Genomic DNA, 16,059 nt, shown 5'->3' with positions numbered 1-16,059 from the left:
CTTTACAGTGGCGACAAGTTACAGGATCACAGAATCCACAGAATGGCGACCAACGGCTCAGATGAAAAATACAATGCTGGAGATAATTGGGAGGACTTTATAGAAAGGTTCCAGCAAAGCTTTGTAACCAAAGACTGATTAGGCGACAACAAGGCAGACAAGAGAAGAGCCCATCTCTTGACCAGCTGTGGCTCGAAAACATACGCCTTAATGAAGGACCTGCTGGCACCCGAGAAACCAGCAAGCAAGTCGTTTGAAGAGTTGAGCACACTGGTAAGAGACCACCTGAAGCCAGCGAGCAGCCTACACAAGGCCAGACACAGGTTCTACAACTACAAACACTGTGTGGGCCAGAGCATACCCGACTTTGTGGCAGAACTTCGGAGGCTGGCTAGTTTATGTGAGTTCTCCGATGAACTAAGGAGAGAAGTACTGAGAGACTTTTTTATTGAAGGAATAGGCCATGCAGGCATATTCCGAAAGCTCATAGAGACCAAGAACTTGACCCTAGAGGCAGCAGCACTGGTCGCACAGACATTCTTGGCAGGAGAAGAAGAAACGAGGTTGATCTATACTGCGGGCACGACAACTAACGGAACATCGGAACAAGGGGTTCACAGCGTGAAACAAGCCGCTACCCCACACACAGACAAAGGCAGGAGAGCAGGCCCTCAACAGTAGGCAGTGGCGCCAGAAGCCATCAAGGGTCACATGAACGGCCGTTCACGCCTCATCAACCCACAATGCGAGCAATCAACTACAAACTGAGAGAAGCTCAAGAGAGATCAGCCAGACGCAGCTTATCCTTCGGAAACAATGGAAGCACTCTGTGCTGGAGATGTGGGGGAAGGCACTCATCAAGGGGGTGTCGATTTCAGCATGCAGTTTGCAGAAACTGCAACAATACAGGGCATCCGGCCCGCATGTGCAAAAAAACAGCAGCTCGGCTGGTATACGAATCGGAAGGGTCGGAAAGCGGACCAGAAGACGGTGTGGATAGTGCCCGGGACGCCGAGGTACAGCAGGTTAACACGATCAATGGCCACTGTTCTTACAACAAGACGCCTCCAATAATGATGAGGGTCCTACTCAACGGGATACCCGTCAACATGGAACTGGACACAGGAGCTAGCCAATCTCTCATGAGTGTCCAACAATTTGAACAGCTGTGGCCGCAGAAAAGCAACAGACCAAAACTCACAAAGATCGACACCAAACTAAGGACCGATACCAAAGAAATCATCCCAGTCCTTGGCAGCGCCATGCTCTCAGTCACACACAAAGGGACGGTGAACCGACTTCCCCTGTAGATTGTCCCCGGAGATCTCCCAACACTGTTGGGGAGAAGCTGGCTGGCAAAACTAAATTGGAAATGGGATGATGTTCACGCCATGTCGTCAGAGGAACGGACCTCCTGCTCAACAGTTCTAAGTCGATTTGAACATCTCTTTCAGCCAGATGTGGGCACCTTCAAAGGGGCTAAACTTAAAATCAACATCACACAGGATGCTAGATTGGTCCATCACAAGGCTAGAGCTGTGCCCTATGTGATGAGGGAAAAGATTGAACATGAACTGGACAGGCTTCTGCGGGAAGGCATTATCTCACCCGTGGAATTTAACTACTGGGCAAGTCCCATTGTCCCAGTCATGAAGCCTGATGGATCCGTACGAATCTGTGGGGATTACATATCTACCATAAACAGAGTCTCCCTACAGGACCAATATCCGCTGCCCAGATCGGAGGACTTATTTGCCACATTGGCTGGAGGAAAACTTTTCTCGAAACTAGATCTCATATCTGCGTATATGACGCAAGAACTGACCGAAGAGTCTCAGCTACTCACCACCATCAACACACATCGAGGCCTTTTCATGTACAATCGATGCCCATTCGGCATCAGGTCGGCAGCTGCTATATTCCAGCGCAACATGGAGAGTCTGCTCAAGTCCATCCCGGGGACGGTTGTGTTTCAAGACGACATACTCATCACGGGCAAGGACATCGACTCCCATCTCCGCAATTTGGAGGAAGTACTAAAGCGGTTGGATCGGGTAGGCCTAAGAGTTAAGAAATCCAAGTGTCTGTTTCTTGCACCCAAGGTTGAATTTTTGAGTAGAAGGATTGCCGCTGATGGAATCCGCCCAACAGAATCCAAAACCGAAGCAATTCGCCTGGCACCCAAGCCCCGGAATGTCTCGGAACTGTGCGCCTTTCTCGGGCTACTCAATTACTTTGGGAACTTTATGCAGAACTTGAGCACGCTGCTGGAGCTTCTCCATGTGCTCCTCAGAAAAGGGTGCGATTGGTTTTGAGGGGATGCCCAGGAACGCGCCGTCAATAAGGCACGCAACCTCCTATGTTCCAACAGTGTTTTGGCTTTTTTTGATCCAGGTAAAAAGCTAGTTCTTACATGTGATGCGTCAGCATACGGGGTCGGGTGCGTTTTACAGCATGTCAATGGTGAGGGTAAATTACAACCCATAGCTTATGCCTCCAGGTCACTTTCGCGGGTGGAGCGCGGGTGGAGAAGGAGGCGCTCGCATGCGTGTATGGTATCAAAAAGATGCACCAATACCTTTTCGGGGCCAAGTTCGCGTTAGAAACCGACCACAAACCCCTCATGTCCCTGCTATCCGAGAGCAAGGCAATAAATGCCAACGCCTCAGCGCGCATTCAACGGTGGGCACTTATGCTAGCGTCTTACGATTACATAATAAGGCACAGACCAGGCACAGACAACTGTGCCGACGCGCTTAGCAGGCTACCCCTGGCGACCACGGAAGGGTCTGACGAACAGGACTGTGAGATAGTCATGGCAATCAATGTCTTTGAGTCCACAGGTTCGCCCATGACGGCTCGCCAAATCAGAGCCTGGACAACCAGCGACCCCACGTTATCCTTAGTCAAACGATGTGTCTTAACTGGTGACTGGGCAGAGGCTCGCAATACCTGCCCCGAGGAGATCAAACCTTTCCATAGGCGCATGCATGAACTATTACTACCGGCAGACTGCCTGATGTGGGGCAGCCGAGTAGTTATGCCTCTGCGAGGCAGAGAGGCGTTTGTCCGGGAGCTCCACCGCGAGCACCCAGGGATCGTTCTCATGAAGGCCATAGCCAGATCCCATGTCTGGTGGCAGGCATTGACGTGGACTTGGAGCTCTGCATCCAAGGGTGCACCATTTGTGCCCAACTCAGTAATACCCCCAGGGAGGCCCCCCTGTGCTCTTGGCCCTGGCCCACCAAACTGTGGTCGCCGGTGCACGTAGACTATGCGGGCCCATTCATGGGCAAAATGTTCCTCGTAGTTGTAGATGCATTTTCAAAGTGGATCAAATGCACCATTTTAAACTCGAGCACAACCTCCACCACTGTGGAGAGCCTCGCAATCATGTTTGCAACGCACGGAATCCCTGACATATTGGTCAGTGACAATGGTCTGTGCTTCACCAGCGCAGAATTCCAAGACTTTATAATTGACCACGACATAAATCACGTCAACACGGCACCGTTCAAGCCAGCCTGCAATGGCCAGGCGGAGCGAGCAGTACAAATCATTAAACAAGGCATGCTTAAAGTCCACCTGTCGTGACTGCTGCTGGCATACAGATCTCGTCCACATTCGCTGACTGGGTTTCCCCCCGCGCAATTATTGATGAAATGGACCTTGAAGACAGGGCTCTCGTTAATCCTCCCAGACATGCATGAAATCGTTGAGGCAAAGTGCAGGAAGCTAACTGAGTACCATGACCGAAATTCGAGGGGGAGGTGGAATGAGATAGGGGACAAAGTGTTTGTGCTAAACTATGGCAGGGGTCCCAAATGGCTTGCAGGGACAGTAACAGGCAAGGAAGGAAACAGGCTACTGGTGGTACAAATGGACAATGGCCAAATCTGCCGGAGGCATGTAGACCAAGTAAAAAGTAGATTCAGCAACAACACTGCAGAATCAGAGGCAGACTACAATATGGAACTCACACCACACCTGGTGGACAGACAGAGGGAACAACCTGAGGAAAGGGCAATCTCAACAGACAGCCCAGGCGAGATACCAACAATCATATTGAACGAAACAGACAGCCCAGGCGAGATACCAGCAATCCCACCGAAGGAAAAACAGGCACAGGCAAGCAACTGAACCACAACTAAGACGCTCCACGCGAGAGCGTAGACCACCTGAGAGACTGAATCTATAAAGACAATAAGACCTTGGGGGAGGGTGATGTTATGTATCTCACACTACTGTACATAACTGCACCTTACCATGCTATACATGACTGTAACTAGATATGACCTGCAACCACAAGCATACCTTACCACCAGGGATGCACTTGCAGGAGACACTGCATACCTGTTCCACACAGGTATATAAAGGCAGGTCTCAGGCAAGTGTGGCATTCGAGAACTGTGAAATAAAGGTGCAGGTCCTGAGTGACCTTGACTTCAGCATTTGGGACCCTGACCATAGTTCAACACATATACAGGATCATTAACAGAAATCTCGTATGACACAGTTGAGTGATCGTGGTACCCTTGTTGACTTTGTCTTCTGTATTCAACATGATTATTTAAATCCGGGTGTACCAGAGATAGCTTGGTCTTAAGACCTCTTTTCATCATGACCCCTGTGAGTGTGTGGGGTCTTGTCCTGTAACTCAGCAGCACGCAGGACAAGTGGGTCTGCAGTGACCCTTGGGTTACTCTCCTCATGCTTTGCTTAATAATTTTTACTGCACGTTCAGCTTGCCCGTTGGACGCCGGCTTGAATGGTGCTGACCTTACATGTTTTATGCCGTTAAGTTTCATAAACTCCTGAAACTCCTGACTGGTGAAGCACGACCCGTTGTCACTCACCACCATGTCAGGCAGACCATGTGTCGCGAACATGACATTGAGATTCTCTATGGTTGCCGTGGACGTGCTGGATGACATGATTATGCATTCTATCCACTTCGAATAAGCGTCCACCACCACTAAAGACATCTTGCCTAAGAAGGGACCTGCAAAATCTGCATGGATCCTGGACCAAGGTTTGGATGGCCACGATCACAGACTCAACGGCGATTCCGCTGGTGCTTTGCTGAGCTGCATACAAGTGTTGCACTGATACACGCATGCTTCCAGCTCAGAATCAATTCCTGGCCACCATACATGGGACCTGGCGATGGCCTTCATCATCACTATACCTGGATATGTGCTGTGTAACTCACGCACAAACTACTCTCTCCCTTGGGCATTACAACGTGGTTGCCCCAAAATATGCAATCTGCTTGAATAGACAGTTCGTCCTTGTGACGAGTGTACGATTTGACCTCCTTGCACATTTTCTTAGGTATGGCAGACCAATCCCCTTTGAGGATGCAACCCTTTACCACCAATAAAATCGGGTCCTGGCTGGTCCAGGTCTTAACTTGTTGAGCTGTGACAGGGTACCTTCACTCTCAAAAGCATCCATGATTAACATTTGATCTGCTGGTTGTGGCGTTTCCACTTCCAGTGTGGGCAACGGCAACCGGCTCAAAGCATCGGCACAATTCTCTGTGCCAGGTCTGTGGCGACTGACATAATCATAGGCAAATAATGTCAGCGCTCACCTTTGGATGCGGGATGAAGCGTTGGTATTGATACCTTTGCTCTCGGAAAACAATGAAATGAGCGCCTTGTGATGTCTCTAATTCGAACCTCAGACCGAACAGGTATTGATGCATCTGTTTAACACTGTACACACATGCTAAAGCTTCTTTTTCTACCATGCTGTAGGCTCTTTCCGCTTTAGACAATCTTTTGGATGCATATGCGACAGGTTGAAGTTTCCCCGACTCATTGGCTTTTTGGAGTACGCAACCAATCCATATGACGATGCGTCACAGGCCAAAACTAAACATTTACTTGGGTTCATAATGTACCAGCAGCTTATTCGAGCAAAGTAGATTGGTGGCTTTCTCGAAAGTCTTGCGATGCACCCCATACCCAGTTGTCGCCTTTTCTCAGTAGCATTTGCAGTGGTTCTAATAAGGTGCTCAATTTAGGTAGGAAGTTACCAAAGTAGTTGAGTAGACCCAGCTCCGTCACATTCTGCGGCTTGGGTGTATTCTTGATGGCCTTGGTTTTCACATCAGTAGGTCTGATGCCATCAGCGGCGATTTTCCTCCCGAGGAATTCGACCTCCGGTGCCATGAAGATGCACTTCGAGCGTTTCAATCTGAGTCCCACTCTATCCAAATGCAGTAGAACCTCTTCCAGGTTGTTCAGATGTTCCTTGGAGTCATGACCGGTGATCAGAATGTCATCTTGGAACACGACGGTTCTGGGGACGGACTTCAGTAGACTTTCCTTATTCCTCTGGAATATTGCTGCAGCCGAGCGAATTCCGAAAGGGCACCTGTGGTAAATAAACAGTCCTTTGTGCGTGTTAATGCAAGTAAGTTTATTCGATGTCTCGACCAACTCCTGTGTCATATAGGCCGACGTCAAGTCTAGTTTTGTAAACAACTTCCCTCCGGCTAGCATCGCAAACAAGTCATCAGCCTTCGGTAATGGATACTGATCTTGTTTTGAAACCCGGTTGATCGTAGCCTTGTAGTCTCCACAGATTCTGACTGTGCCATCACTTTTCAGCACAGGAACAATGGGGCTGGCCCATTCATTAAATTCGACCGGTGATATGATCCCTTCACGCTGGAGTCTGTCCAGTTCAATTTCGACCTTCTCCCTCATCATATACAGCACTGACCGAGCTTTATGATGGACGGGTCTTGTATCTGAGTCCACGTGGATCTGCACCTTGGCTCCCGTGAAGTTGCCAATACCCAGTTCAAACAGCGAGGGGAACTTGCTCAATACTTGGGCACATGCATCTTCCTCCGATGACAACATCTTTATGTTGTTCCAGTCGCATCTGATTTTCTCCAGAAAAAAGGAGGAACTGAAGGGTATCCTTATTAGGCGGGAAATTGTGTTGGGGAAATTGATGGGATTGAAGGCCGATAAATCCCCGGGGCCTGATAGTCTGCATCCCAGAGTACTTAACGAAGTGGCCCGAGAAATAGTGGATGCATTGGTGATCATTTTCCAACAGTCTATCGACTCTGGATCAGTTCCAATGGACTGGAGGGTAGCTAATGTAACCCCACTTTTAAAAAAAATGAGGGAGAGAGAAAACGGGTAATTATAGTTAGCCTGACATCAGTAGTGGGGAAAATGTTGGAATCATTTATTAAGCATGAAATAGCATCGCATTTGGAAAGCAGTGACAGGATCAGACCATGGATTTATGAAAGGGAAACCATGCTTGACGAATCTTCTGGAATTTTTTGAGGATGTAACTAGCAGAGTGGACAAGGGACAACCAGTGAATGTGATCTATTTGGACTTTCAAAAGGCTTTTGACAGGGTCCCGCACGAGAGATTGGTGTGCAAAATCAAAGCGCATGATATTGGGGGTAATATACTGACGTGGATAGAGAACTGGTTGGCAGACAGGAAGTAGCGAGTCAAGATAAACAGGTCCTTTTCAGAATGGCAGGCAGTGACTAGTGGAGTGCCGCAGGGCTCAGTGCTGGGACCTCAGCTCTTTACAATATACATTAACGATTTAGATGAAGGAATTGAGTGTAATATCTCCAAGTTTGCGGATGACACTAAACTGGGTGGCGGTGTGAGCTGTGAGGAGGACGCCAAGAGGCTGCAGGGTGACTTGGATAGGTTAGGTGAGTGGGCAAATGCATGGCAAATGTGGATAAATGTGAGGTGATCCATTTTGGGGGCAAAAACACGAAGGCAGAATATTATCTGTATAGTGGCATATTAGGAAAAGGGGAGGTGCAACGAGACCTGGGTATCATGGTTCATCAGTCACTGAAAGTGGCCATGCAGGTACAGCAAGCGGTGAAGAAGGCAAATGGTATGTTGGCCTTCATAGCTAGAGGATTTGAGTATAGGAGCAGGGAAGTCTTACTGCAGTTGTACAGGGCCTTAGTAAGGCCTCAGCTGGAATATTGTGCTCAGTTTTGGTCTCCTAATCTGAGGAAGGACGTTCTTGCTATTGAGGGAATGCAGTGAAAGTTCACCAGACTGATTCCAGGGATGGCTGGGCTGTCATACGAGGAGAGACTGGATCAACTGGGCCTTTATTCACTGGAGTTTAGAAGGATGAGAGGGATCTCATAGAAACGTATAAGATTCTGACGGGACTGGACAGGTTAGATGCGGGAAGAATGTTCCCGATGTTGTGGAAGTCCAGAACCAGGGGACATAGCCTTAGGATAAGGGGTAGGCCATTTAGGACTGAGATGAGGAGAAACTTCTTCACTCAGAGAGTTGTTAACCTATGGAATTCCCTGCCGCAGAGAGTTGTTGATGCCAGTTCATTGGATATATTCAAGAGGGAGTTAGATATGGCCCTTATGGCTCAGGGGATTAAGGGGTATGGAGAGAAAGCAGGAAAGGGGTACTGAGGGAATGATCAGCCATGATCTTATTGAATGGCGGTGCAGGCTCGAAGGGCTAAAGTAAATGTTGGTCCCTTAGAAGAACTAAAGTAAATGTTGGTCCCTTAGAAGATGAGAAGGGGGATTTAATAATGGGAAATGTGGAAATGGCTGAGAACTTAAACAATTATTTTGCTTCGGTCTTCACAGTGGAAGACACAAAAACCATGCCAAAAATTGCTGGTCACAGGAATGTGGGAAGGGAGGGCCTTGAGACAATCACTATCACTAGGGACGTGGTGCTGGACAGGCTAATGGGACTCAAGGTAGACAAGTCCCCTCGTCCTGATGAAATGCATCCCAGGGTATTAAAAGAGATGGCGGAAGTTATAGCAGATGCATTCGTTATAATCTACCAAAATTCTCTGGACTCTGGGGAGGTACCAGCGGATTGGAAAGCAGCTAATGTAACGCCTCTGTTTAAAAAAGGGGACAGACAAAAGGCAGGTAACTATAGGCCGGTTAGTTTAACATCTGTAGTGGGGAAAATGCTTGAAACTATCATTAAGGAAGAAATAGCGGGACATTTAGATAGGAATAGTGCAATTAAGCAGACGCAGCATGGATTCATGAAGGGGAAATCATGTTTAACTAATTTACTGGAATTCTTTGAGGATATAACGAGCATGGTGGATAGAGGTGTGCCGATGGATGTCGTGTATTTAGATTTCCAAAAGGCATTCGATAAGGTGCCACACAAAAGGTTATTGCAGAAGATAAAGGTACGCGGAGTCAGAGGAAATGTATTAGCATGGATAGAGAATTGGCTGGCTAACAGAAAGCAGAGAGTCGGGATAAATGGGTCCTTTTCGAGTTGGAAATCGGTGGTTAGTGGTGTGCCACAGGGATCGGTGCTGGGACCACAATATACAGAAATGACCTGGAAGAGGGGACAAAGTGTAGTGTAACAAAATTTGCAGATGACACAAAGATTCGTGGGAAAGCGGGTTGTGTAGAGGACACAGAGAGGCTGCAAAGAGATTTGGATAGGTTAAGCGAATGGGCTAAGGTTTGGCAGATGGAATACAATGTCGGAAAGTGTGAGGTCATCCACCTTGGGAAAAAAAACAGTAAAAGGGAATATTATTTGAATGGGGAGAAATTACAACATGCTGCGGTGCAGAGGGACCTGGGGGTCCTTGTGCATGAATCCCAAAAGGTTAGTTTGCAGGTGCAGCAGGTAATCAGGAAGGCGAATGGAATGTTGGCCTTCATTGCGAGAGGGATGGAGTACAAAAGCAGGGAGGTCCTGCTGCAACTGTATAGGGTATTGGTGAGGCCGCACCTGGAGTACTGCGTGCAGTTTTGGTCACCTTACTTAAGGAACGATATACTAGCTTTGGAGGGGGTACAGAGATGATTCACGAGGCTGATTCCGGAGATGAGGGGGTTACCTTATGATGATAGATTGAGTAGACTGGGTCTTTATTCGTTGGAGTTCAGAAGGATGAGGGGTGATCTTATAGAAACATTTAAAATAATGAAAGGGATAGACAAGATAGAGGCGGAGAGGTTGTTTCCACTGGTCGGGGAGACTAGAACTAGGGGGCACAGCCTCAAAATATGGGGGAGCCAATTTAAAACCGAGTTGAGAAGGAATTTCTTCTCCCAGAGGGTTGTGAATCTGTGGAATTCTCTGCCCAAGGAAGCAGTCACAGATAGATAGATTTTTAACCAATAAGGGAATTAAGGGTTACGGGGAGTGGGCGGGTAAGTGGAGCTGAGTCCACGGCCAGATCAGCCATGATCTTATTGAATGGCGGAGCAGGCTCGAGGGGCTAGATGGCCTACTCCTGTTCCTAATTCTTATGTTCTTATGAATGGTCTACTCCTGCACCTATTTTCTATGTTTCTATGTTTCTCCAACCAGCTCCTGCCGAGCAGCGTGGGCCCATTGCCTGGAACAATCCACAGCGGTAACTCGTGAACCGCACTGTTACAGGACACATTAATTTGTGCACTGCCAATCACCTTTATCAGTTCTTTGTTGTATGTGCATAGCTTGGCGTTAACAGGGCTCAGCCTGGGCCTCACAGTCCTAGTATCCCACAGCTTATAAAATGCCCTCTCGTTCATGATCGATTGACTCACCCCCATGTCCAGTTCCATCGATACCGGTACCACATTAATCAAAATTGGTTTACTCTTGGTGATGAAGGAGTACAGTCCATTCACTTCCTCCTCTGGCATCTCGGATTGCATATCCGGATCCGCACTAGTCTGACTCTCATTCTCCATGTGGTATTTCGCAGCTCGCTTGCTCATCTGCGGAAACTTGCGCTGGAGATGCCCCACTCTCAGACAGCCTTTGCAACTATATTGCTTAAATCGGCAGGTGCCGATGATTTCCCCCACAATGCCAACACAGAGAAGTCAGATACATTCCCACTGGTGGACTTTGGGCAGCCACAGGTTTCGCGAACACCGCCGGATGATAGGCCCTGCCATGTGCCGCTCTGCGGAACGCCAAATCAATCGCTTTTACAGTAATTGCCGAGGTTCGGTTCTTCACCGCTATTTGCTTTAGACTCCTGTCCGTCGTCATACATGATTGAACGATCTGGATGGTCCTTTTTAAATCCAACTCCTCCACCGCCAGAAGTTTGCGCAGGATCACCTCGAGGTTAATAACGATAACAAAGAAGTCCCGCAGCATGTCTGCCAACACTGTCCCGAACTTGCACAGTCCCGCTAGACGTCTCAGGTCGGCAACGAATTCCACCGCACTCTGGCCCTCCGATCAAACGTGTGTATAAAACCTGTATCTCGAGATGATGATGCCGTCGTCTGGCTTGAGGTGCTCCCATACCAATGTACACAGCTCTTTGTACGTTTTCTCTGTTGGATCACTAGGCATGAGTAGATTCTTTATCAGATCGTAGATCTTTTGAACCACACACAATGAGGAACACGGCCCGGCATCGTCGACCCCTTTCATTTTGTTGGCCACGAAGTACTGGATCAAATGACGCACAAAGTCTGCCAATCTTCTCCCTCCACGAATCGCTCCAAAAATCCAATCGTGCTCATTATGCAAACAAAGGTTCTTGTATTCTCGTCGCCAAATGTTATGTATGCAATAAAGGCTCAAATTGAGTACTGTTTAACTAAGCAAGGTACAACCTTGCTTCTGCTTTATTTAGGCCCAAAGTGCCTGACTCTCAAAATGGCTGGCCTTTTATACCTGAGCAGCACCATGTGCATGCTGCTCAGTGACCTCCAACAATGACGCCATCTGGTGGCTACAAACAGAATGTCATCATCATAGGTGGTCCCTCGAAACAAGGATGACTTGTTTCCATGCCAAAAAAGGATGAGTTCACAGGTGTTTCAATGAAGTACCCGAACTACATCTTGAAGGTTGGAAGATGCATGTGCTTGGATTTTTTTAACGTGTGGTGGCCGTTGCTCACCAGCCACCACATGGGCTTGACAGAGCTAGGTCTTGATCCAGTGGCCAGGATTATCCAAGACAACTGGAGACCTGCTCTGCCACACGGACCCAGTGCGCACACATATCGCAGTGTGGGCTGGCCCGTGCTGCCCCTGGGCCCCTGGCCCTGAACTAACGCCTCTTCTGGGCCCCAATCACCTCCCTCTACAGTCTCTCGCCGCTCCTGCTGTATCTGCCCACCCTCCAATCACTGATCTGGACCTTGATGACGTCACTTCGCTGCCGTCACCATCCTGCACCAGCTCGCACTGGATGCCCTGACCTGCGAGAGATCATCAGCAGCAGGTCAGGGCCATAACTTATGCCTCTTTAAGTTTACTTTACTAATGCCTCTAGATTATTTTACAAGCTTATGACTATTTATCACCCTTCATGGATCCATGTACGATGTGTAGGAAGCACGCTTTGCACTCACTGCTTAACATCAATTTCGATTGACTCGAAAAAATCTTACAGTTCTAATATTTTGGTTGTAGATGCGTTCGACAAAAGATCGGAAGACTCCACTTCTGACCATGTATTTTGTAATCTCTTGACCATTCTTAGTTCAACTTAACTCTATTTATTTGGGAGATCTCAGACAGCCATGTGGAGCTTTAAAATGGCATTCCTTCACAGACCCTCTCTCTCAATACAGCTCCCTATACATCCGAGCTAGAGGGCGCTATACATTATATCGATGCCTCCTAGTTAGAGGGCGCTATACATTATCTCGTTACACCTGTCTCTATAAAAAACCTGTGTGACAGATCCTGAAGCATTCGCAACAAAATAGATGAATTAATAGCGCAGATAGTAATTAATAGGTTTGATCTGATAGCCAATACGGAGATGTGGTTGCAAAGTGACAAAGGTTGGGAACTAAATTTATTTATTATATTCCTTCCGGGATGTGGGCGTCATTGGCAAGGACAGCATTTATTGCTCATCCCTAATTGCCCTTGAGAAGGTGGTGGTGAGCCGCCTTCTTGAACCGCTGCAGTCCATGTGGTGAAGGTACTCCCAGAGTGCTGTTAGGGAAGGAGTTCCAGGATTTTGACCCAGCGACGATGAAGGAACGGCAATGTATTTCCAAGTCAGGATGATGTGTAACTTGGAGGGGAACTTGCAGGTGATGGTGCTTCCACGCGCCTGCTGCCCTTGTCCTTCTAGGTGGTAGAGGTTGCGGGTTTGGGAGGTGCTGCCGAAGAAGCCTTGGTGAGTTGCTGTAGTGCATCTTGTAAATATTCCAGGATAAACCTTTAGAAGAGATAGGCAAACTGGAAAAGAAGGAGGGGTAGCCCTGATAATAAAGGATAGGATAAAGACAGTAGAGAGAAAGGATCTTTGCTCCAAAAATCAAGAAGGTGGAGCTAAGAAACTCAATGTATAGGTGGAGCTAAGAAACTCAAGGGACTGAAAACATTGGTGGGAGTTGTTTATAGGTCCCCAATCAGTAGTTGTAATGTAGGGCAGACTATAAATCAGGAAATTAGAGATGCATATAATAAGGATAATAAAGTAATCACAGGGGACTTTAATCTATATATAGACTGGGCAAACCAAATTTGTAGTAATAGTGTGGGGGACGAATTCATGGAAGATAGTTTTCTAGATCAGTATGTTGAGGAACCAACTCTGCAACAGGCTATTTTAGATCAAGTATTGCGCAATGAAAAAGTATTAATAACCTTGTAGTAAAGGGGCCTTTAGGAATGAGTAATCATAATATGATAGAATTTTGTATTAAGTTTGAAAGTGATTTAGTTAAATCCGAAACTAGGATCTTAAATCTAAATAAAACAAACTACGTGGTTTGAGGGCCAAGGTAGATTGGCCAAGGTAGATTGGCCAAGGTAGATTGGCTAAGGTAGGTGGTTAACAAGAGAAGTTAAAGATAGTATTTGATCAAAGGACGAGGCTTATAATGTTGCCACAAAGAACAGTAAGCCTGAGGATTGGGAGGATTTTAGAATTCAGTAATGGAGGACAAAGAAATTGCTAAAGAAAGGGAAAATAGAATGAGAGTAAACTAGCGAGAGACATAAAACAGACTGTAAAAGCTTCTGTAGGTGTGTAAAAAAGAAACGATTAGCAAAAGTAAAAGTGGGTCCCTTACAGGCTGTGACAGGAGAAATTATAATGGGGAATAAGGAAATGGCAGAGAAATCAAAAAAAATACTTTATGTCTGTTTTCACGAAAGAAAACACAAAAAACGACCTGGAAATAATGGAGAACTAAGGGTCTAGCGAAAATGAGGAACTGAAAGAAATTAGTAATAGTAAAAAAAAGTACTGGAGAAATGAATGGGACTAAAAGCCAATTAATCCCCTGGACCTCATGGTCTCCATCCTAGGGTTTTGAAAGAGGTGGCTATCGAGATGCATTGGTTGTCATCTTCCAAAATTCCAGATTCTAGAATGGTTCCCGCGCATTGGAAGGTAGCAAATGTAAGCCCACTATTTAGGAAAGGAGGGAGAGAGAAAATAGGGAACTACAGACTAGTTAGCCTGACATCAGTAGTAGGGAAATGCTGGAATCTATTTTTAAGGATATGGTAACAGGGCACTTAGAAAATAATAATAGGATTGGGCAAAGAAAATAATAATAGGATTGGGCAGAATTCCAGACCCACACCGCACACTTGGTTAAAAAAAAATCACCTCAACTCCCCTCTAATCCTTCTATCAATTACGTAAAATATATGCCCCTGGTTATTGGCATCGCTGCTACTGGAAATAGGTATTCCTATCTACTCTATTTCAGCCCCTCATAATTTTATACACCTCAATTAAGTCACTCCTCAGTTCCAAAGAAAACAGCCCCAGCCTATCCAATTTTTCCTCATAGCTAAAATTCTCTAGTCCTGGCAACATCCTTGTAAATCTCTGCCACACCCTCTCTAATACGATCACATTTTTCCTGTAAAGTGATGACCAGAACTCTACGTAATACTCTAGCTGTGGTCTAGCTAGTGTTTTATACAGTTCTAGCATAATCTCTATATTATAATAATTATGTTCTTATTTTGGATATTAAGGGATAGGGGGATAGTGCAGGCAAGTAGAGTTGAGGTAAAAGATCAGCCATGAACTCAGCAATGGAGCAGGCTCAAGAGGCCAACTGGCCTACTCCTGCTCCTATTTCTTATGTTGTTAATCTCTGCTCTTATAGTACCCCCGGCTACTATTCTCTACTGCTAGCCATCTCCTTAAACGCCTCTCCCCTGTCTCCATCACACTCACCTCCAACAACAAGTGTGAGGAGCTCGTGGACTTCTTTGTCTCAAAGATTGAGACCATCCGATCAGCTGCCTTTGTGAGTTCCCTTCCTTCCCCTAGCCCACAGGGCCAAACTTCATTTGATGCCCCCACTGCCCTAGCCCTAAACTCACATCTTTCTCTAGTTTCTCTTTGATCTCCCCTCTTGATCTCTCCAAGCTCATCTTGTTCATGAGACCTACTTCCTGCTGCCTTGACCCTATTCTCACTAAACTACTGACTACCTAAATACCTTTTTTGGCTCCCATGTTAGCTGACATTGTTACCGGCTCTCTCTCCTCAGGTACTGTTCCCCTCTCCTTCAAATCTGCTGTCATCTCCTCAAGAAAATAACCCTTGACCCCACTTTGCTTGCTAGCTATCCCTCCATCTCCAACCTCCCTTTCTTGTCCAAAGTACTTGAATGTATTGTCGCGTTCTAAATCCGTGACCATCTCTCCATGAATTCAATGTTTGAATTCCTTAAAGCTGGTTTTCGCCCCTACCACAGTACTGAAACGGCTCCTGTCAAAATCACAAATTACATCCTTAGTGAGTGTGACAAAGGTAAACTATTCCTCCTTGTCCTTCTGGACTTGTCTGCAGCCTTTGACATAGTTGACCACTCCATCCTCCTCCAACACCTCTCCACCATCGTCCAGCTGGGTGGGACTGCACTCGCCTGATTCCATTCTTATCTATCTAATCGTAGCCAGAAAATCACCTGCAATGGCTTCTCTTCCCGCCCCCGCATCGTTACCTCTGCTGTCCCCCAAGGATCTGTCCTTGGCCCTCTCCTATTTCTCATCTACATGCTGCCCCTTGGCGATATCATCCGAAAGCACGGAATCAGTTTCCACATGTACTCTGTCGA

The sequence above is a fragment of the Pristiophorus japonicus genome, chromosome 8, assembly GCF_044704955.1.
Source record: "Pristiophorus japonicus isolate sPriJap1 chromosome 8, sPriJap1.hap1, whole genome shotgun sequence".
Taxonomy (NCBI): Eukaryota; Metazoa; Chordata; class Chondrichthyes; family Pristiophoridae; genus Pristiophorus; species Pristiophorus japonicus.
Note: the sequence above shows the minus strand (reverse complement) of the source record.